This window comes from Eumetopias jubatus, unplaced genomic scaffold (genome assembly GCF_037043125.1).
Source record: "Eumetopias jubatus isolate StellerSeaLion01/CBP00866 unplaced genomic scaffold, mEumJub1_p1.0 scaffold_9, whole genome shotgun sequence".
Lineage (NCBI taxonomy): Eukaryota > Metazoa > Chordata > Mammalia > Carnivora > Otariidae > Eumetopias > Eumetopias jubatus.
The window spans coordinates 52,229,696-52,250,590 of NW_028274815.1; the positions used below are offsets into that span (position 1 = coordinate 52,229,696).

A 20,895-nucleotide genomic window follows, 5' to 3' on the forward strand; every position below is an offset into this window, starting at 1 on the left:
GAATCAGGGCATGTGGGTAATAGTGTTAAACTCTTCACTGCCTTTCATTCTAACAAAACTCACCCTTGAAATATAAATAAGACTGGACTAGGAAATAAGTAAATGTGTTTTTATAACCTGAATTAAAACATGTGACTATACTACTTTATTATCCACAGTGATTGATTGGAGTGATTTTGTTTTTCATCATGGGTTTTTTTTCTTCAAGTTGAGATTTCAGAATATTAAGACCCAAAAATGATCTTACCGTCTTAGTAAAACCACTGATAGAAACATACTAAAATTCTTCCAAAATTTTTTCTTATACAACTGAATTAAGAAATTATCGCAGGTATATACCACTGTGTGTTCTGTTTCTTCTTATTCTATCACTGACAGGTAGTTTTTATTACAAGTTTTAATGGTCCATTGAATGGAATGGTTTTCTAATTTTTGGACATTTAAGTTATGTTCAGTATTTTGTTCTCATAAACATGGCAAATAGCCTGATGTGTTTACCTCTTTCTTTCTTTCTTTTTTTTTTAGGATAGATTCCTAGAAGTTGAAGTCCTGAGTCACAGGTAGGTTCAATCTATGACTTGATGCATGGGACCACTTTATAATACCGCCAGCTCTTGAGTGCCAATTTCACTATATCCTGGCTAACAGTGGAATCTATTAAAATGATCAAATTTTAATAGGTAAAAAATGGTATCTTTCAATTTAAACAGCTTTGATTACTAATGAAACATTTTTTGCATAGCTCTTTTGGGAACTGTTTTTATCGTTTAGCCATTTATAAGGGACTTTCTTCTCTGTTACAGGCTCCCCCAAATATGAAAAGTGAAAAGGCCAGCCCAGGGCTAACTTCTAGAGACAAATAAATGCAGTCGGGAAAGTTTTAAAGTCTCTTTAAAAAATTGTGATAATTCAAAGTTTAACAATTACCCTTTAAATGGCCTTACTTGTCACACATCTATTCAACTTTTTCCTTAATCTCATGCTTTGAAGAAGTAGACTTCGGACTCTTGAGCCTTCATGCTTCTCCCTCAGCCCCTGTGCAGCTTCCATCCTCATCCTTTCAGGACTTACGTCTCATATCTTTCATTCTGTCTTCATCGCTTGAGGAAGAAGTGCCTATTACCCTTCCTGGGGAAATTAAACTTTAATAGGAATGTAAAGGTAAGCTAGAAGAGCATGGAGTGGGAGGCATTGGCCACTGGCAGTGACAGTTTTCAAGGCTGTCTAAATACCCAGCTAAGGCCATCAGGCACCTTGAGCATGGAGACAGTCTTCATCTTTATAACAATCGCTCACAAAGAGCTAGCACTTAATTTGTGTCGTATCTATTCCCATACCTTATATGTTACTTGTTCTCAAAACAGTCCTATGAGGTAGACCTGAGGATCTCTGTTTTACAGGTGGAGAAACCAAGGCACAGAAAGTGTATATCTGCTTGGGCTGGCATAATATAAATCCTGTACTGGGTGGCTTAAACAACAGTATAACAGTTCTGGAGGCTGAGAAGTCCAAGATCAGGGTCAAAAGGTTTGGGTTTCTGGTGAGGTTGCTCTTCCTGGTTTGCAGACTTCTCTCTGTGGCCTCACATGGTAGGGTAGGGGTGGGTGGAGAGAATGAGCAGTTTGTGCGTGAGTGGGTAAACTCTTGTCTCCCTTCCTCTTATAAGGACACCAGTCCTATTGGATTAAGGGACCCAACCTCATGACCTCATTTAACCCTAACAACCACCTAAAAGCCCTATCTCCAAGTACAGTCACACTGGGGGTTAGGCTTCAACATATGAATCTGGTTGGAGGGGGGAGGGGGACAGAATTCAGTCCATGGATTTTGGCCCCTGACTCCAAAAGTTCATTGCCCTTAACACATGCAAAATACATTTATTTCATCTCAACAGCCCCCAAAGTCTTAACTTGTTCCAGCATGAGTTCTAAAGTCTGAAGTTCAAAGTCTCATCTAAATATCCTCTAAACATGTATGGGTGAGAGTTGAGTTATGATTCATTCTGAGGTGAAATTCTCTTCCAGCCATGAGCCTGTGAAACCAGACAAATTATGTGCTTCCAAAATACAATGGTGAGCAGACATAGGACAGACATTCCCATTCCAAAGGGAAGAAATCAGAAAAAAGAAAGGAGTGATGGGTTCCAGGCAATTCCCAAACCTAGCAAGGCAGATTCCATTATATCTTAAGCCTTATATACTCTTTGGCTCAGTGTCCTGCCTTCCAGGCCCACTGTGGTGGAAGCATCACTCCACACAACTCTGCAGTGGCCCTGCCCTCTGAAGCCAGGAGGAAACCAACTTGACCCCTGGGCCTGTGGTTGGAATGGCAGCCCTGATGATCTCTGAATTGTCTTTGGGGTCATTCCTCCCTTTTCTGGAAGAGCAGTGCACATTTGCAACTGGATAGTTTTGTGGTCTCATCCTATAGGATCCAAGAAATTCAACAGCCTTCCTTCATTCTGTCTTGCTTTTTCTGTCCCCTTTAGTTCAAACCAATACTGTCTTTGTTGGAAAAACCCATCTCTATTCCTAGCCTCTGTTAAGATGGCTGATTAGGTCCATGAGTTACACTCCATGACCTCTTTATCAAATGGTTATTCAGCCATACCCTTAGTGTTCTCTTCAGAACAAGTTTTTTCACTTTCTGCAACATAGGTGGGCTGAGAATTTTCCTAGTCTTCAAGCTCTGGTTCCTTTGTGTTTAATTCTTCCTTTAATTCATCTCTCATCTTGTATTTTACCATAAGCAGTAAGAAGGACCCTAGTTACACTTCCACTATTTTGCTTAGAATTCTCCTCTGTTAAATATCTAATTTTATCACTTGTAAGTTCTATCTTCTACAAAACACTAGGACACCATTTAAGCGAGTTCTCTGCCACTTTATAGTAAGGACTGCATTTCCTCTGGAGTCTGGGGCCTTTCCGCAGCTGTGTGTGCTGCTTTACCACCCCGCTCTGTCTGGCTCTTCCCTCTGTGGCCGGGGTTATGGCTGCTGGTTTTCTCATTCTGATCAGTAATAACTGCACTGTAAGTACCTACACTTGGTATCCTATTTTGTCTGCACGATAATCCTGGGTGGTAGGAGACTTAGTTTTCTAGGGTTGCCATAACAACGTAGCATAGACTGGGTGGTTTGAACAACAGAAGTTTACCTGAGATCAGGAAATCAGGGTGTCAGCAGAGTTGGTTTTCCTCTCCTTGGCTGTTGGTGGTTGACTTCACATGGTCTTCCCTCTGTGCCAGTTGTGTCCACATTTCCTCTTATAAATATACCTGTCCTGTTGGATTAGGACCTATCCACATCACTGCATTTTTTAATCTTTTAATTATCTCATTAATTTATCTCAGTTATCTCTTTGAAGACCCCATCCCCAAATACAGTCACATTCTGAGGTTCTGGAGGTTAGGACTTCAACATAGCAATTGGCGACAGGGGGGAGGTAGGAGTAGCACAGTTCAGCCCGTAGCAGAGGGCAAAGGCTTTTACCCTTACTTTACAGCTAGGAAGTGAGGCCCGGGGTCAGTTTTTCCTCAGTCCACACAGTCACTAGGACTGAGACTGGAGCCCCAGGCCCTCGACTCCCAGTTCATTTTCTTTTCACAGCAGGCCTCAGCCACAGGGTTTGCTGAACTGTTGCTTGTTCGGAGAGGGCCATCTTCAGGAAACCTGACTTAGAATTTATCATTGGTCTTGCTTTGAAAGCACTGTCTTTCCCCTCTCTCTCTTGTCTTAAATTTGGTTTCCCTAAAAGTAGGCCACGATTTGTAGTTTATATGGGAGACAAACCCAGGAATTACCAATAGGGGATGTGGAAGTAATATAGGGAAGAAAAGCCAGACTATGAAAGATGCATGATTGAGCAGGTTACTGCTGTGGGCCACCGGGACTCAGTCCTTCTGAGGCACTCTGGGAGACTATGCACAACATGCTTCAGAGGTGTCCTTCCAACACCTAGGAATGAGGGAGCTAGGTTGTTCATCAACTCCCGATGGTCATTCTTTGAGAGCTGATCCTTTGGGGTGTCAATCCCTCCAGCACCTCTGACATGCCCTGGGGAAGGCCACTGATAAGTATGCCTGGGCTTGGAGGGTGCTAAGGCACTGTATTATCTATTGCTGTGTAACAAATTACCACAAACATAGCAACTTAACACATTCATTATCTCACCGTTTCAGTGGATCAGGAGTCACACCTGGGCATGGCTTAGCTGGGTCCTCTGCTTTAAGCTCACTCTCAAGGCAGAAATCAAAGTGTTAGTCTGGGCTGGGGTCTCAGTTGAAGGCTTGCCTGGGGAAGGATCTGCTTCCAAGTTCATTTCCTCTAGAACTTTTGGACTGATGACCTCAGTTTCTAGCTGGATGTTGGCCAGGTGTCACCTTCAGTTCCTTGCTATGTAGGTCTTCCTAGCGTTGCTACTTAATTAATCAAAGCATACAAACCAAGAAGGCAATCAAGAAAGTCAGCAAGATGGAGAATCTTATGTAAGGCAATCGTAGAAGTGACATCCCATCCTCTTTGCTGTATTCTTTTTTTTTTTTTTTTAAGATTTTATTTATTTGACAGGGAACACAAGCAGGGGGAGTGGGAGAGGGAGAAGCAGGCTTCCTGTGGAGCAGGGAGCCCGATGCAGGGCTTGATGCGGGGCTCAATCCCAGGACTTGGGCTCAATCCCAGGACCCTGAGATCAAGACCTGAGCAGAAGGCAGATGCTTAACAATTGAGCCACTCAGGTGCCCCACCTCCCTTTGTTGTATTCTGTTGATCAGGAGCAAGTCACAGGTCCTGCCACGCCTAAGGGGAGGGGATTACACAAGGACATGACTACCAGGAGGTGGACGCACTGCGGATGTCTGTTACACTCCCATCTGCTCACTTCATAAGTTATTGCTGACCAGAAACATCTTTTATCAAGAGACATCGGGATCAGAAATAATTTTATTGCAGGGGTGCCTGGGTGGCTTAGTCGTTAAGCATCTGCCTTCGGCTCAGGTCATGATCCCAGGGTCCTGGGATTGAGCCCCACATCGGGCTCCCTGCTCAGCGGGGAGCATACTTCTCCCTCTCCCACTCCCCCTGTTTGTGTTCCCTCTCTCGCTGTGTCTTTCTCTGTCAAATAAATAAATAAAAAAGAAACAATTTTATTGCAAATCAGTCAGAAAATCTAATTTTAAACTACCTGGTCATTGGGGGCTAGTCAGATGTGATTTTCTGGGCCTGACATGGAGTCTTCTGTGTTTTCCTGTCCCTAGTTAAGGGCTAAGCATCTTGGGTTTTCGGTGATGGGGACTCTGAATTCTCGTGATCTTCCCAGGATAGCCTATGGAGCCAACTGCCGTTCTTGTTCCTTTTGTAGGATTTCAAAGTTAAATTTGGAATTGAGTGAGAACTTCAGGAACTTCAACTAAAATTCCATATAGGTTATTAATATGGAAATTTATATATTGAAATTTTGCTTCCTATCTGATATCCAAACAATTCCTAAAGCCATAGGATGGCACTAATCTTTCTAGCACTTGTCACATTCAGATGGCATGTAAGAGAAGCTGGAGGATTTTTTTTTTTAAAGACTGTGATGACTAGAAGAGCAGAATCACTTTTTGGGGAAAAGAATATATCAGCCTTATCAACTTTATCAGTGTCTTATACTAGTTCTGCATTTTAAAGTTAATTTTTTTTTTTTTTTTGTCTCCTCCCAGAAGCCCTGTGCAGGGTAGTGGTTAGGGTTTATAAGCTCTGGGGCCATATTGTGTGAATTTGAATCCTTGCCCAGCCACCCACTAGCTGTATGACCTTGGGCAGGTTACCTAAACTCTCTGTGTGTCAGTCTCTTCAACTGTAAAATGGGGGTAATAATAGTACTGTCCTTATGGAGTTCTTGTGAGGATTAAATGAATAAAAATGCATGTAAAGCCCTCAGAACAGTGGCAGGAGCCAACAAGAGTTTGCAATTACTAGTTTGAGAAAGCTAAATAATACCTCAGGAAGAGAAATTTTTGAGTGATGAAGATGACTAAGGGGATTTATGAAGCCTGCTATTTCTGGACTAAACAAAAATTCTCTATTCCCTTTTTGGGTTCTATTTCAGAAAAGGGCCCACCATAACTATGATTTCAGGGCTGTGGAGAAGATGTTTCTGACTCCCTAGATATCATCACTCAGCACCAATAATGCATAGCCACCTGAAGTGACTCAATAAACACATGACTTCCTGGTTCTGGCCAGACAGACCTTGGGTCCTGGTGGCTCAGCTGCTTATAATTCTAGCAGGTTTTGACAGGAGAATGGGGAAAGGGCTTGTGGACTCAGCAATTCTGAAAGTGAAATGGGAATGAATGAGAAGCTCTGGGTAGGAAAGGAGGGGATAGAGACTGGGGGATGGAGAGGTTGGAAGAGCTAGAGCAGAAAGACACAACTTACTCTGGCATCTGAGATGGAATATTTGCCAGTTCTAGGGTGGTTGTGGTGGGCATTTTCTCTTTTTCCACATCAGTAGTAGTTCACATGGAGTGGCATTTCTTAAATGGCAGTGTGCAAAGGAATTACTAGGGATACATGTTAAAAAATAAACTTCCTAGGCCCACCTCCAGAGATTCTGATTCTGCAGCAGCACTGTAGTGGAGTCAGGTGATTTTTATGGGAGCGTCAAAGGTGATGATGGCCCCAGAATCTAGAAGGAGCAGAGGGGCCATGATCTGGTTGGGGGAAGTGACCAGGGGCTTTTTTGGAAGCCATACTTGCCCTGTAATCAACATTTTAAAAAAGCTGGTAGAGTGGATGCTGATTTGGGGAAGCTGGTGGAGCTTATGGGGGTCTAAAGTCCAAGCTACCATATTCCTACTCTGAGGGCATATTGAGAAACACTGTCAGAAAGTACAAGTGGAAGATGCTTTAAGTACATTGTCATTTTACAGACTAAGACAATAATGCCCAGAAAGCTTAAGTGACTGCATCAAAGTCACACAGCTAGTTAATGGCAGGTCTGAGACTGTAATCAAGGATTCTGGTTCTCCACCCAGTTCCCTTATTCACTAAACACCTGTTCCCTCTGGGATGAGGAGAGGGATGAGAGGAGGAAGTAATGAGAATTGGAGGGAGCTGGGCTTACAGTCCCAGACCATAGCACAACAACAAAAATTTTGCTCTAGTTGAAGATGGAGTCAGAATTAGGATAATTTTGACTCAGAATTCAAGTGGCCAACAATTGCTATTAAAATCCCTAATAGTTAATTTTCTAAAGGCAGATGTCCTTCCCAGACAATAAATAATCCATCTGTAAGACTTTTTTTTTAATCCCAGGGAGGATATACCGTTTAAGGAAGCTCGCGTTTCAGGTTTTCTTCCTAGTAACAAAATCCTCATATTAGCTCTTGGCTCTTGTGGGCAGTTGGTAGTGCCGGAGTGGACGTGGGCAGAGGCCGGGCGGCGGGACTGCGGCAGCGCAGGCGGCGGGACTGCGGGTGGGGGGGCACTGCAGCACCACGGCCCTGGGGCAGCCGGGCAGCGGCCCGCTAGAGGGGGCGCTGTGGGCGCCGCCAAGCGTCCTTTTGTCAGCGCGCACCGCCAAGAGAGCTCTCATTTCCTCCCAGCCTCGTGCGGGAAATGGATTTAATTCTGACGGCAGGGCTGTAAGGGGCGAGCGGGAACGAAAGCCTTTTGTCAAGGAGTAGCAGCCTCTGTTGTCTGTAATTACCACTGACGCGGAGAAGCTGCATTGCTGGTGGAATTCCAGGCAGCTCTGACAAGTGTGGGGCTGCAGGATGGGAAGAAAACATTGCTCTGCAGATTAGCTGGGTGCATTTATTAAGCAGACACCCAAAGGAAAAGACAACAAAGCAAAACAACAGTGGAAGACCAGGGATGGATAAGATGCTGTGCCGGAGGTAAGCCCGTCTTGGGAATGGGCATCGTGGCTTGCCTTGGTTTTGTTTCTTTTAATGGAATTTGAGACCCCTACAGCATCCCTCCACTGTGCGCGAGCTGGTTGGTCCCGATTGGCGAGCGTCTGCTAGTGTGTGTGTCTGTGATGCAGCCCTTCCCCACGGCAGTGTGTTTTGTGCCTAAAGCTTTCTGTTGACGACGTAGCATTGGAGGTTCTTCGGAAAGCGGGGTTGAGTAGCCCTGGCCTCTGCGAGGGGATGGTCGGACGTACCTCGCTCTGAGTGCCACGCCTGACAGGTGGGGCTTTCTTCTCGGTCAGGGCTGGAGGGTGGCAAGCATCGCCTCACGGGGACTGCCCCTCCCTTCCCTTCCGGCTCGGCCGCCGCCCTCCGGGGGAGGGAGGTGCGGGGTGCTAGGCGGGCTGGGCGCCTCCCCCGGGCGTCGTCAAGGCTCGAGGCGGGGCACTCTGCCGCAGCTGCGGGGCCGCAGGTGCGGCATCGGCAGCCGCCTGCGTTTGGAGCAGGGGAGCTGGCACGTGAGCGGGTCCCAGTGGATCTGGATTTTTATGCCACTCCACCACTTTGGAGGGAAAAAAGGCCACTGTCCCCAAGAGGTCTTGCCAGTGTGTTCTCTTAGCGTTCATCTCCCTTCCCCTCTCTTTTCCTGCCTCTTCTTCCCCCCTCCCCGCCTCCCCCCCTCCCCACCTCCCCCCCCCACCCCCCCCCGGTCCCCGGGTTGGAGGCCACCCTTGGCCCGGGAGGCTGGGTGGGGTGGGGGTGGGCCGCGTCTGCCAGTTTTGAAATCACGACCACTGAGCTACCAGGTGTTAGGTTAGGGGGAGTGGGGGCGGGGCAGACTGCTTTAGGATGCGGATCAGGCTCTCTGTCTAGCCTATTGTCTTGCTTTTTCTCCCCTTTCCTTTTCGTCTGTAATCTCCACCCCTTGCCAAAGAGAGGGAGAAAGAAAGACTGAAAGCCCCAGGAGAGAGAGAGCGAGAGAGCGAGCGAGAGAAAGAGAAGGAAAGGGGGGAAAAAACCCCAGCCCACACCCTATCAAATTCTTTTAAAAATTGTCATTTATCTGTGACACATGATTATTACCCATCTGTTTCTTTACACCCACTCTTCCCTCTTGCAGTTTGTTGTCTAAGGTTCAACTGGCTGAAATGAGCCTTATTAATAATAGAAATCAAATCTCAGTTTGCTAAATGGACATTTTGTTCTTTCTGACTAAGCCCAAAGGAGGGGTTGATATGACATCCTGGTGTGAGCAAGTGATTGGAGAGGGTAGACCTACCTCCTTTCACATCTAGTGTGTGGGTCTAGTTAAGGTACATGAGATGCTTGTTTAACATGTACAGTAGGGGTGGCCTCTTTAAAGGGATTTAAACATTGGGTTTCATTTTAAGAGAGAATTGGCCAACATTTGAAGTGAAAGTGCTTTAAATGAATAAAAGCAGGTAACTGAAGTTTCAGACTTGCAAGTCACTCTGGCCACTAGCATATGAATAGTATATGTTAGGGATTTAACAGAGGAATTTAGAACATTTAATATTTTTGCTTTATAGTGTTCTACCTTCATTCTGTAAAGCGATCAGACTTTTGTCAATGTGTATGGACCAGGATTTTGCCCAGCCCTGCTTCCCCCACCCCCGTCCACTTTTCATCTCCCCACCCCCAATAGCAAACCTTTTATTATTGTAATTTCAGTATATTTTGAGGAACCACTAAAGATAAATCATTCTTTGATCCCAAATCCATACATTTTTGTGGGAAGCCATATATTCTTTCTTGTCCAATTGCCTAGCCTTATTAGAAATCTGCTTGTTAGATACAAAATGTATAACACTGCCTGAAATGACGCACCTTATGGTGTGGTTTCTGGGTTTGCGTTGAATTGGCTTTAAGTGTTAGGATGGTGCTAGAATTAGCAAATCACAGCTATTCTTTAAGAGTTTACAGGTGATCAAATATGTTTGTTGGGACAGAGTTTAGTGTTAAGGTTTTAAATGTATGTTTAAAAGACTTTGATAAATATATTTATCACCTACCTTGTTCTACAAGGAATTTAAGACAGTTTATCGGGCTTCATAAAACATAGCAAGGGAGACTAACTCAGAAGTAAATGAGAAAGAAAAAAGACTAAGGGTAGAGATATAAAATGGTATTAAGCATGAAGCTAATACAAAAATACAAGCATAAGACCTTCTACACTTGGTATGAAGGTAAATCCAGCTCTAAACTTTCCAGCATCTCATGGAAAAAGGAGAACTGACCAACCCATGACTCATATGTTTTATTTATTCATTGACTCATTCACCCATTTGTTCATTTAACAAACACTCAGTGAGGACCTACTATGTGCCGGGTTCTGTGAAGGGTGCAGGGACAGACATGGTCTCTGTCCTGACAGCAATTACAGATGAATGCGAGGAACTGACATTCATCAAGGAAACCCTGTAAATGAATGTATAATTACAGATCGTGCTGAGAGCTGTGCAGAAAAAGTATGAAAACACAAAATGTCACATGTCCAGAACATAAAACAAAAAATAAAAACTTCTTAAGTGAAGCACAATTCTTGATTCTAAGAGCAGAAAGGAACTCTTCACAAATATGACAGTGTTTGGAATGATGTCTTCAATCATGTTCTTGTCAGACACAAGGAGGGTTTCATACTGCTGTTTTTAAAGTGTTCCTCAGTGTGAGCTCATATCACTCATGGGTCTCTCAGACCACTGGGGTTCTGGGGATATATACATTTTGAGGAATCTGTGTCTTCTCTGAAATTAGCAGTTTTACTTCAGTGATAATCTTAATTAATAATAAAAATGTGTTCTGGATTATCTTGATGGCAACTCCAAAGCCAATGATGGGGCCTGTATTTGCCTCTGTATCTTCCCATGTGAGCCAAAGGCAGGCCTAGTGGCTCAGGTTATGAGGCAGAGAGGAGTTTAATTAGAGGTGCATGGAGAGAACGGTGAGTCCACACAGGGCACAGGCTCGTCAGACTCAAAAGAACAATTCCTGGGATCAGCACTATATTGGCAAGGAATGATGGTCTCATGCTAGTTGCACCTTCATATGCACGAGTTGCAGCAACTTACTTAGCAGCAGGTGATGTAGTGAAAACACAATGACAGAGTTGCTGTTGCTGGTTTCAGCAATAATTGAATTAGATCTACATTTAATGCAGATTTGGTAACCCCCGATAACTACCTTATGTCCAAAGCAATGAGACGAGTAATTTGGTGTAATGATTGAGTGGAGCCAGACTGTCTGACTTCAAATTCATTTTTTTACTTACTAGCTGTGAAACTTGGGCAAGTTACTCAACCTCTCTGATCCTCAGTTTCTTCTTTTGATAATATGGAGATAAATATGTGGTATTGATTTCATCATGATATTACAAGGATTAGAATTACATGTGAAAGACTTGGAGCATATAGTAAAGTTCAATAGATGTTGGTCATTACTACGATTTTTATTATTATGAAATGGCACCCATTTATGCAGGCATCTCAGGATGGGTTTTAGTAGAATTTTAAATTATGGTACCTGATTTCTTCAAGGTAGCAAACACATTTTTGAGGTTATTAATATTGTTTTGCACACATGCTTTATAAGTTGTCTGCATTAGTATTGTTGAAGCCAAAAATCAGATAGTGATAACACATAGCAACTAGACCTGAGACTATATCTTTCTGTTGTTAAACCCAAAATGGTGTTTTAATTCCAGCAAAACAATATTATCTGTTGCAGGAAGTTAATTTTATTAGTTTGGCATTTTAAAGTTTTATAGTTACAGGGCTCTTGGGTGGCTCAGTTGGTTAAGTGACTGCCTTCAGCTCAGGTCATGATCCTGGAGTCCTGGGATCGAGTCCCACATCGGGTTCCCTGCTCAGCAGGGAGTCTGCTTCTCCCTCTGACCCTCCCTCCTCTCATGTGCGTGCTCTCTCTCTCTTTCTCTTTTTCAAATAAATAAATAAATCTTTAAAAAAATAAAGTTTTATAGTTACATTTATTTGTAAATTGATTTTGGCATTTTGGTCATATAAAAGCTATAATGCCTGGATGTTTATAACTGGTCTTTTTTTTTTTAAGATTTTATTTATTTATTTGACAGACAGATACATAGCAAGAGAGGGAGCACCAGTACGGGGAGTGGGAGAGGGAGAAGCAGGCTTCCCGCTGAGCAGGGAGCCTGATGCAGGGCTTGATCCCAGGACCCTGGGATCATAACCTGAGCTGAAGGCAGATGCTTAATGACTAAGCCACCCAAGCACCCCTATAACTGGTCTTTATGAGTGTACATATTTAAGTTACATTTTAATAAAAGCGACTTAGGTCAGCCTGGGTCCATGAGAAATTTTTTTCTTCAAAAGAGATTTTTGTATAGTTTAAGCATTTTGGACTGTGTACAAGGACATACCCAAGATGCTTGGAGTAGAATTTCGAATCTCTAGAAAAGAGATTGGAGTCCTAATATTTTACTCTATATAACTTGAGTACCATAGTTTTAGCTTGAAAGAATTTTAAGACAGTAATACCAAAACTGCCTCTGTTTACAACAACAACAAAGTCCCCCCAGATTCAAATAGCACCTGTGGAATGGCAAGCTTCCAGCAAAGATTCGTCCTGGCCTAACTTCCATGATAAACCACATATGAGAGGTTTGTCAATGTTCTTGAATGAGGTGAAAAGAAAGTCTTTTCTCTGTGGACTACAATGTTCGACTGTATAGATTAAAACGAGTTTATTGATTATATTATTCAAATCTGTTTTTAAGTTTCCTTTGTACTTAACTGAGCTGTCAAAGATTACAAGAAATATGCCAGTCTCCCATTATAATTTTTGATAGCTTTCCTTTTGATATATACATATCATAGACTTATGCATTTATATTACAGACAGGTTTTATTTGATGCTGTGTTACTTAGGGCCCTGGTTGCCAAGGACTGATGGCTTTTTTGGGATGGGGGACATATAGTGCTAAAACCAGGACATGCTAGGCAAAGGAAGACAGATCTATTTTAGTTGCAGAGAAGAGAGAGATAACAATGGGCCCAGATTCTTCAAGGTCTCTTTAGAAGATATGGTAGAGATGGTGCCAATCGACATCAACCAGCCCATGGTTCAACAAGGGGCCCTCCCTAGAAGAGGCAGGGATATTCTTCCAGGTGAGTCCTAGAATAATTCTCAGGCTCAATGCACCAGGCTTGGATGGGCTATGGTGTGGTCAGGGGGAAGGTGAGGTATTAATCACAGGGCTCTAGGAAATTTATCAGCACCTTCCACCTTGAGTAACTGGACCCCAATCCTGATGTGTGCTGAGGGAGCCCCCAGTAACGTGGGGCTTTAACATAGCCAGCTTCAAACCAGGTCAGTTCTGATCACCCCCAACAGTTGTAGCTGAAAATAAAGATAAGTACATAAATGTCACTTGGTCCAGCCATAAATATCTCTAGTGTACTTGGTATGACATAGGACCTCACTCCACAAGCAACCTGGACAAGACCTGGAGGCTAGGGAATTTAGGATGTGGTTGCCAGAAAGCAAATACGGGAGCTCCATATGATATCTGGAATGGTCTTCCCTGGTCCCAGCCTTGAAGTGGCTGAAAAAAACTGAGCAAGCCAAGTAGCACATTGACTTCTGTGAGTGGCAGCTTTAAGGACCATTGACACTCTTCACCCCATGCCCTCCCCCAACACAGACAGCTGATTGAACCAGGCACGGGCCTGTGAGGACTTGGATCTCAGGGCTGGTAGCCATGTTAGGCCAAACAGGGAAGGGAGTCAGGGTGAGGAGACAAAACAAAAACAACCCCTCCGCAAAGAAAACCGCCCAAAACAAAACAAAACAAAACAAAAAACAAGACAAGAGGGTGATGATAAGTCGTCCCCCTACTCCCCTAGCCAATTTAAAGAAGAAGCCACTTGGTTTTCCTGAGGTGGCCAAGTGATTCTAGTTCTGGTAGCTTCCATGAGGCCCAGCTAGACCTTGGTCCCTGTGTTGATGAGCTTGCCTTCTATCCTGCCTGGGCTAGTTTGCTTGAGCTTGTGTTTTATCAGTCACACTGCTCCTGGCTAGAACCTTGGATTACTCCAGAGCCTCCCACTTCTCTTGCCTACGTTGAACTCGAACTCCTTCCATCAATCCAGAGTGATCTTTCTGAAACAGAAATTGAATCTTGACATTCCTCTACTCTCGGGATAAAACCCAAACTCCTTACCTTGACATCTTCTTCCTTCACACTCCACCCCCTAGGTAGGCTGACCCACCATCTTCCTGGACATGCCCCCTCTACACACCTCCCCCACAGTTTCCACACCTTTCTCAGGCTCTTTCCTCCAAACTTACATACCCTCCCCCCACTTTTGTCTGGCAAGTTGCTTCTTTTAGAAAGCCAACTGAATAGACAAACTTCTAGCAAGCCTGATTAAGATAAAAACAATACAAGAAATGAAAGGTTGTATGCTAACATATGTGAAAATCTTGATGAAGTGGACATTTTCACAGAACATGTGAACTATGACTATTTCAAGAAATCGAATGTCCTGTTTCTGGATGGGAAGAGTAGTTGTTGCAAAGATGTCGATTCCTCACAGATTCTGCCACATAGATGGCAGCCTACCTGGTAACCAGAAGTGATGCAGATTTGTTCCTATTTTTCTCTTCCTTTGGTCATTTTCTGTGGAATTTTAAAAGGGGTACTTAACTGCATACACTCCACTGCAAATCATTGTATTAAAGGGAAAGCCAATACATGTGCATTTGAATGTAATTTATAAATTGTTTTTCTTGAAGAGCAAATGAAGTTATTAAACTTTGAAATGCATGGAGACTTTATGAAGACAATTTCTTTTAACAGTCGACATGATTTTCAGCCCATATTATTTTATTGAGTATGAATTTTATTATATTTACTTTCTTTATTCAGCAAGGAGCCCATATAAGAATCTCTTGACTTCTGCTTTTATTTTTTTATTTTTTAAGATTTTATTTATTTGACAGAGAGACAGCACAAGTAGGCTGAGCAGCAGGCAGAGGGAGAGGGAGAAGCAGGCTTCTCTCAGGCTCCATGCTGAGCAGGGAGCCTGACACGGGGTTCGATCCCAGGACCCTGGGATCATGACCTGAGCGGAAGACAGCCACTTAACTGACTGAGCCACCCAGCCGCCCCTCTTGACTTCTGCTTTTAAAAAAATTGATGGCAAAAGGGCATCTGGGTGGCTCAATCAGTTGAGCATCCAATTCTTGATTTCAGCTCAAGTCATGATCTCGGGGGTGGTGAGTTTGGGCCCCGAGTTAGGGCTCCATGCTCAGCATGGAGTCTGCTTGAGATTCTCTCCCCCTCTCCATCTGCCCCTTTCCCAACTCACGCTCTCACACACACACTCTCTAAAATAAATAAATAAAATCTTAAAAGAATTGATGGTGAAAAGATAGTCAAAAAGTGAGGGTGCATTCAATTCCTTCCTCCTTTCCTGTGTCTGATGGCAGAGCATCCATACTGATTATCTCAACATTACTTTATTTAGAATTGATTCTTCTTCCCTCTTAGCACCACATTTCCCTTAGATCCTTCCAACACCCTCGTTTGTGTCCCAAATTAGCTACATCTGTTACCATAGTTATGCAGTATCCAGCTTAACCCATTCCATGCTTGTTCCTGCTGTACTGTGCATGAGACTTCCTTTCTTGCATTTCCAGAAGACCTATCATTATTTTTCTTTTTCTCCTGCCCCCCCGCCCCGTTTTTACTGTTTTTAAGGCAATGTGTGTGCATAGTTAATAAATCAAATAGGACTGAAGGGCTTATAACAGAAAGCAACAATCCCTGCCCCAGTCCAAATCCTTATCCACAGACAGGCAAACTGCTTTTAGCTGTTTCCCATTCTGTTGTAGTTACCTCTGTATCTCAAAATAATATGTATACATTGCTGCTTCTGAATTTATCAACTTTGATCATCATCTAGTGACCTCATGCCATGACAGTCAAGGATGTAGTTTATATCATACATACATACATCTCCTCACTCTCTCTCTGAGGTCATCTCTGTGGCTCCAGACAATGCATTGATTAAAACCAGATTTCTCATTCCATGGACTGTTAATTGGGTCATTTGACTCTACTCTGTGTAAGGTAAGTCTACTACCACCACCTCTCTTTGCCCTGCTTCCTCTCTCCCCCTAGCTTCCCTTTACTTTTGCATTATCAAAGTTGATAAAATATTCATTCTGTTCCATGGCCATAGTTAGTTTCTATTATTTGTCTATAATTATGGTAATTCTAAAAGCTGAAGGTTTTCACATTGTTCATTATCTGGGTTGGTATTGTTCACAAGTAATAATCTAGGATTTCATATCCTCCTTAGGGACTCCCATATCTCAACCCTTGGGCCCCTAGATAGCAAATGCTCCCAGGATGACCCGGGGGACACCAGTACCACCACAGCTGTCCTCATTCATCCCTGAAGGGTGTGCAGTTTCTCTAAGGAGACCCCTCCAGTGATCAAGTTGATGAACTGAGAAACAGCGGTGTCTGCATACTATTTTGAGATGCAGAGGTAACTACAGCTGAGTGCCTGGCTGTGGGGGTCACTGAATGCACGCAGGAGAAGAGGTGAGTGGGGTCTGCTGCTCCACAGAGACCTGCAATTTGTGCTCCAGTGTCCAGTCTCTTTTTTCTTCCTGCCCTGTATCTTGCCTGCCCTGTCAGAGTCTGGGACATCTTCAGGGCTCTGCCACAGATCATCTGCCTCCTTGGCTTCAGCATCTTCTGCCTAAAATTTGGGCTGAGGTTTCTTTTGCTTCAAACATTAGTTACCCGTGCCCCATCTGCTTTTTGTCCTACAGAAACTTGCTGAAATCTCTCCTCTGATAACAACCTGCTTTCACTTTGTTATGGGATTATGCATTTTTATTCCCTTATGGTCAATTTGATGGAGTCCAAGGAGAGAGAGAAAGGAACATAGGGATAGGAGAGATTAGGCCTGCCGTCTTGAATTAGAAGCCAAGGACATTAGTTTTGAATCAAGCCACGCATAATAGCAATAAAATAAGCTATTGGCATGCCCTGATATAAATTTAAACCCTAGTGAAGTTTGTCCTTCTTTGTCATGAAAATACCTTCGAATATGTATGGAACCTCTCAACTCAATCCCAGCATCTTCTGCCATCTAGTATGGTGCAGAAACACTGAATCATTCTTCCATCCCACACTAAGATGAATGATTTTTAGCTTACATACAATTCTAACAGGCTGAGTTGTTTCTCTTCAGAAAGGTGCAAGTGACAAATTAGAAGAGTTTGGCTAATAGTCTGAAAGAGCCCCGGATAAGAGGGTTAAGAGAAGACAGAAACTTCTCCGGGAAACCTGGGCTGCAGTTATTGGCCAGTTGCTATGGAAGGTCATTTGTCAGAGTTGCCGCTACTTGATTTGGATGCACAAAGTAAGGAACTAACCCTGTGTGTCCTCAGAGGGAGAGGGGCTGCTGGCTTTTTTTTTTTTTTTAACCTGGATAAAAAGGAGGGATTTGTGGGTGCCAAAGGCTTTGTTCAGAGAGTAAATCTGGAGTTATGTCGCATAAGAAATTTCAGTTCCCTCTATGTTTCCATCTAATTTGGAGAGAATTGCTTCATTCTTCAGCCGTAGCAATGATCACTGAGACAGAAGACAGTTTAGGGATGCTGCTTTATATATCTTAACTGTTAAAGTTACAGGCTGTAAAAACTCTTGCCAGCTTTGGAGCCTGTATTTGTTATACTTGGTTCTGAACTGAAGATGTGTCAGGTTTAAGGATGTCAAAGAATTAAAATCTGCTTTTCAAAATCTATTATATTTATGGATGAAATGATCAAGGTCTATAATTTGTCTCAAAATCTTTTTTTATTGGGGGATGAATGGGGTTGAGGTGAATGGAGATGGATTACAAGTTGATAATTGCTGAGATTGGGTATAATATCTAAACTAGCACTTTTTAGAGTGAAAGGAGGTGCTATTAGTAATTACATTGGAATAGGAGACATGACCCAGACCCTTTCAGGAAAATTGCAGTCTACTCTGAAGCTAGATGATGGGTACTTGGGGTTCATTATATATTATGCTCTAATTTTGCATATTTGCAAATTTTTCCATAAATATGTCTACTGTTTTATCCTCTGCTGTTTTGTTAAAATTGGAAACTTTAATCTTAACCATGATGTTAAACATAAGTCAACTTTAAACATAATATGAAAATAGCTAGAGAATATTGTTAAAGTTAATTTACAATAATGGGACAAAAGTCCATAGATTCTGTAACTGGGACACCCAGGAAACAATAATTAAGTCGACAATGTTATAAAGCATATCTCTAGCTTTAGTTATGCAAAAGGGCCTTGTTTTTATTGCTGTGAATTGGGCTCATCAGGATTTTATGGATGGGTGGTTTCATCCTCAGAAAGGTCAAGTCTGCTGAGAAATGAGCAGAGCCAAGAAAGCGGGGCTTCGATTTGCAGAGCAAGTCCACATGCTGATCTGTAATTATCTTAATGTCTCTCCTATTTGAGGTTCTCCATTACCTTTTACCTGCTGAAATAGTCTTTCAAAGTTAGTCAGAATTTGAGAAAGAAGGTCTCCATTCTTGCTCTATAATTACCATGGTATGTCATCCCATGGTTTAGTGAAGTTTTTGCTTCTGCGCATGTGAGGTGGTATGGCTGACTTACGTGGATGAGGCAGCAAGGGTGGGCTCTGTCTTTCAGGATGTCAGTTATTTTGTTTCTGCCAATCAGAGGGCCCAAGTGGTTGTGGATTTGGAGTGAGGTTCTTAGTGCCCTATTCAGAGAGGGGTTGAGATGAATGCCCAGCTGCCAGATGGCACCTTGAAAGGAGTCTGGGAGTACCAGGCAAGGTACTATATCATATGTGGGCTCTTTCAAGGCTAGGGTGCTGCTTCAATAGAATCAGGAATCAGTTCTTTAAAAATGATTTGTTCTTTTTTTTCTTTTTATTAATATATAATGTATTATTTGTTTCAGGGGTACAGGTCTGTGATTCATCAGTCTTACACAATTCACAGTGTTTACCATAGCACATACCCTCCTCAATGTCCATCACCTAGCCACCCCATCCCTCCCACCCCCCTCCACTCCAGCAACCCTCAGTTTGTTTCCTGAGATTAAGAGTCTCTTATTTTTTGTCTCCCTCTCTGGTTTCATCTTGTTTCATTTTTCCCTCCCTTCCCCTATGATCCTCTGCCTTGTTTCTCAAATTCTATGTATCAGTGAGATCATATGATAATTGTCTTTCTCTGACTGACTTATTTCACTTAGCATAATACCCTCTAGTTCCATCCACGTTGTTGCAAATAGCAAGATTTCATTTTTGATGGCTGCATAATATTCCATTGTATATATATGTACATTGTGTATATATATATATATTCCATTGTGTGTGTGTATATATACACACACACACACACACACACACATATACCACATATTCTTTATCCATTCATCTGTTGATGGACATCGAGGTTCTTTCCATAGTTTGGCTATTGTGGACATTGCTTCTATAAATAGTGCACGTGCCCCTTTGGATCACTACATTTGTATCTTGGGGTAAATACCCAGTAGTGCAATTGCTGGGTCATAGGGTAGATCTAAAAATGATTTGTTCTGATGCTATTGGTGTTACTGGTATAATTTACTATATTGTGTCCCCTGTATTATGCAAAAGAAGGTCACCTCTTAATTTATTTGCTTGTGCTTTTTAAAGTCAAGCTTATTGAGATATAATATACATAGAGTAAAATTCATCTTTCTTAGGTCTATTGTTCTATGAATTTTGACAAATATATATATTCATGTAATCACCACCACAATCAAGATAGAACAAGGTTCCCTTGTGTCCCTTTGTAGTGAATCTCCCCCATCCACCCACAGCCCCTGACAACTACCCATCTGGTTGTGCCTTTTCCAGAATGTCCTATAAATGGGATCATACAGTGTAGTCTTTTTTCTCCAACTTCTTTCACTTTGTATAATGTTTTTGAGATTAATCCTCGTTGCTACAAATATCAGTAGTTCATTTCTTTTGATTGCTGAGTAATGTTTACTTGGATGGCTATAGTTTGTTTAGCTCTCCACCCATTAAAGGACATTCAGGTTGTTCCCAGTTTTTGATGATTATAAATAAAGCCACTGTACATATTGACATACAAATTTTTGTGTATTTTAGTTCTCTTGGATAAATAAATACCTAGGAGTGGGGTTGCATTGTGATGTTGTAAGTGTATTCTTAACTTTACAAGAAACTGCCAAACTGTTTCCAAAATGACCGTACCCCATTTTGCATCCCCACCAGCAATGTATTAGAGTTCTAGTTGCTCTAAACTAGGTATTGCTAGTTGTTTGTTTGTTTGTTTTAATTCTAGCCATTATGATAGATGTGGGGTAGTATCTCATTGTGGTTTTAATTTGCATTTCTTTAATGTCAATGACTCTGAGCGTCTTTTCATGAGCTTGAATGCCGTAGTATCTCTTTTTTGGTTGTTTCTTTTAAATGTCTGCAAGTTTCTGCCATTCTGAGGCAAACAGGAGAAGGGATATTTCCTCAGTTTCAAAGGGGGAGCAGAAGCATAATGGGGGAGCACTATAGGGGGATGTAGGGAGAGTTGCCTAAGAGGAAGGTAATATAGGAAGGGTGGAGGGGGTAAAGTCAGGAGCTGGGGTATCTCATCCTTCCCTCCTGCCCAGGCTGCTTCTGGAGCTCTTCTTTGGAGGATGTTGTGGTTTGTATTATGAGGAGCTACTCCCTTAGGAAGTAAGGGAGGGATGGAAGAAGACAGCTGTAATATTGATTCCATTTTTTTTAATGTGCTTACTCCAAGTTCTTGTCTTTATATCCTTAGTTCAGTAAATATCTCTTTAAAATAGATGTTTGGCCCAGATAATCCCTTCTGTTAATTTTGGGCAGAAGGGAAAGGAGAGTTATATAAAAAATATTCAAGAAAATGCATATTT

At 42.5% G+C, this 20,895-nt stretch overlaps 1 protein-coding gene across 1 annotated transcript in view; it reads left to right on the forward strand.

Moving 5' to 3' along the window:
• The first annotated feature begins 7,654 nt into the window (after nt 1-7,654).
• Nucleotides 7,655-20,895, forward strand: part of ADD2 (adducin 2) — a 103,960-nt gene continuing 90,719 nt past the window's right edge. The window contains exon 1 of the mRNA XM_028116370.2: nt 7,655-7,884. The gene's annotated coding sequence lies outside the window, so the exon portion shown is untranslated. The remainder of the gene's footprint in view (nt 7,885-20,895) is intronic.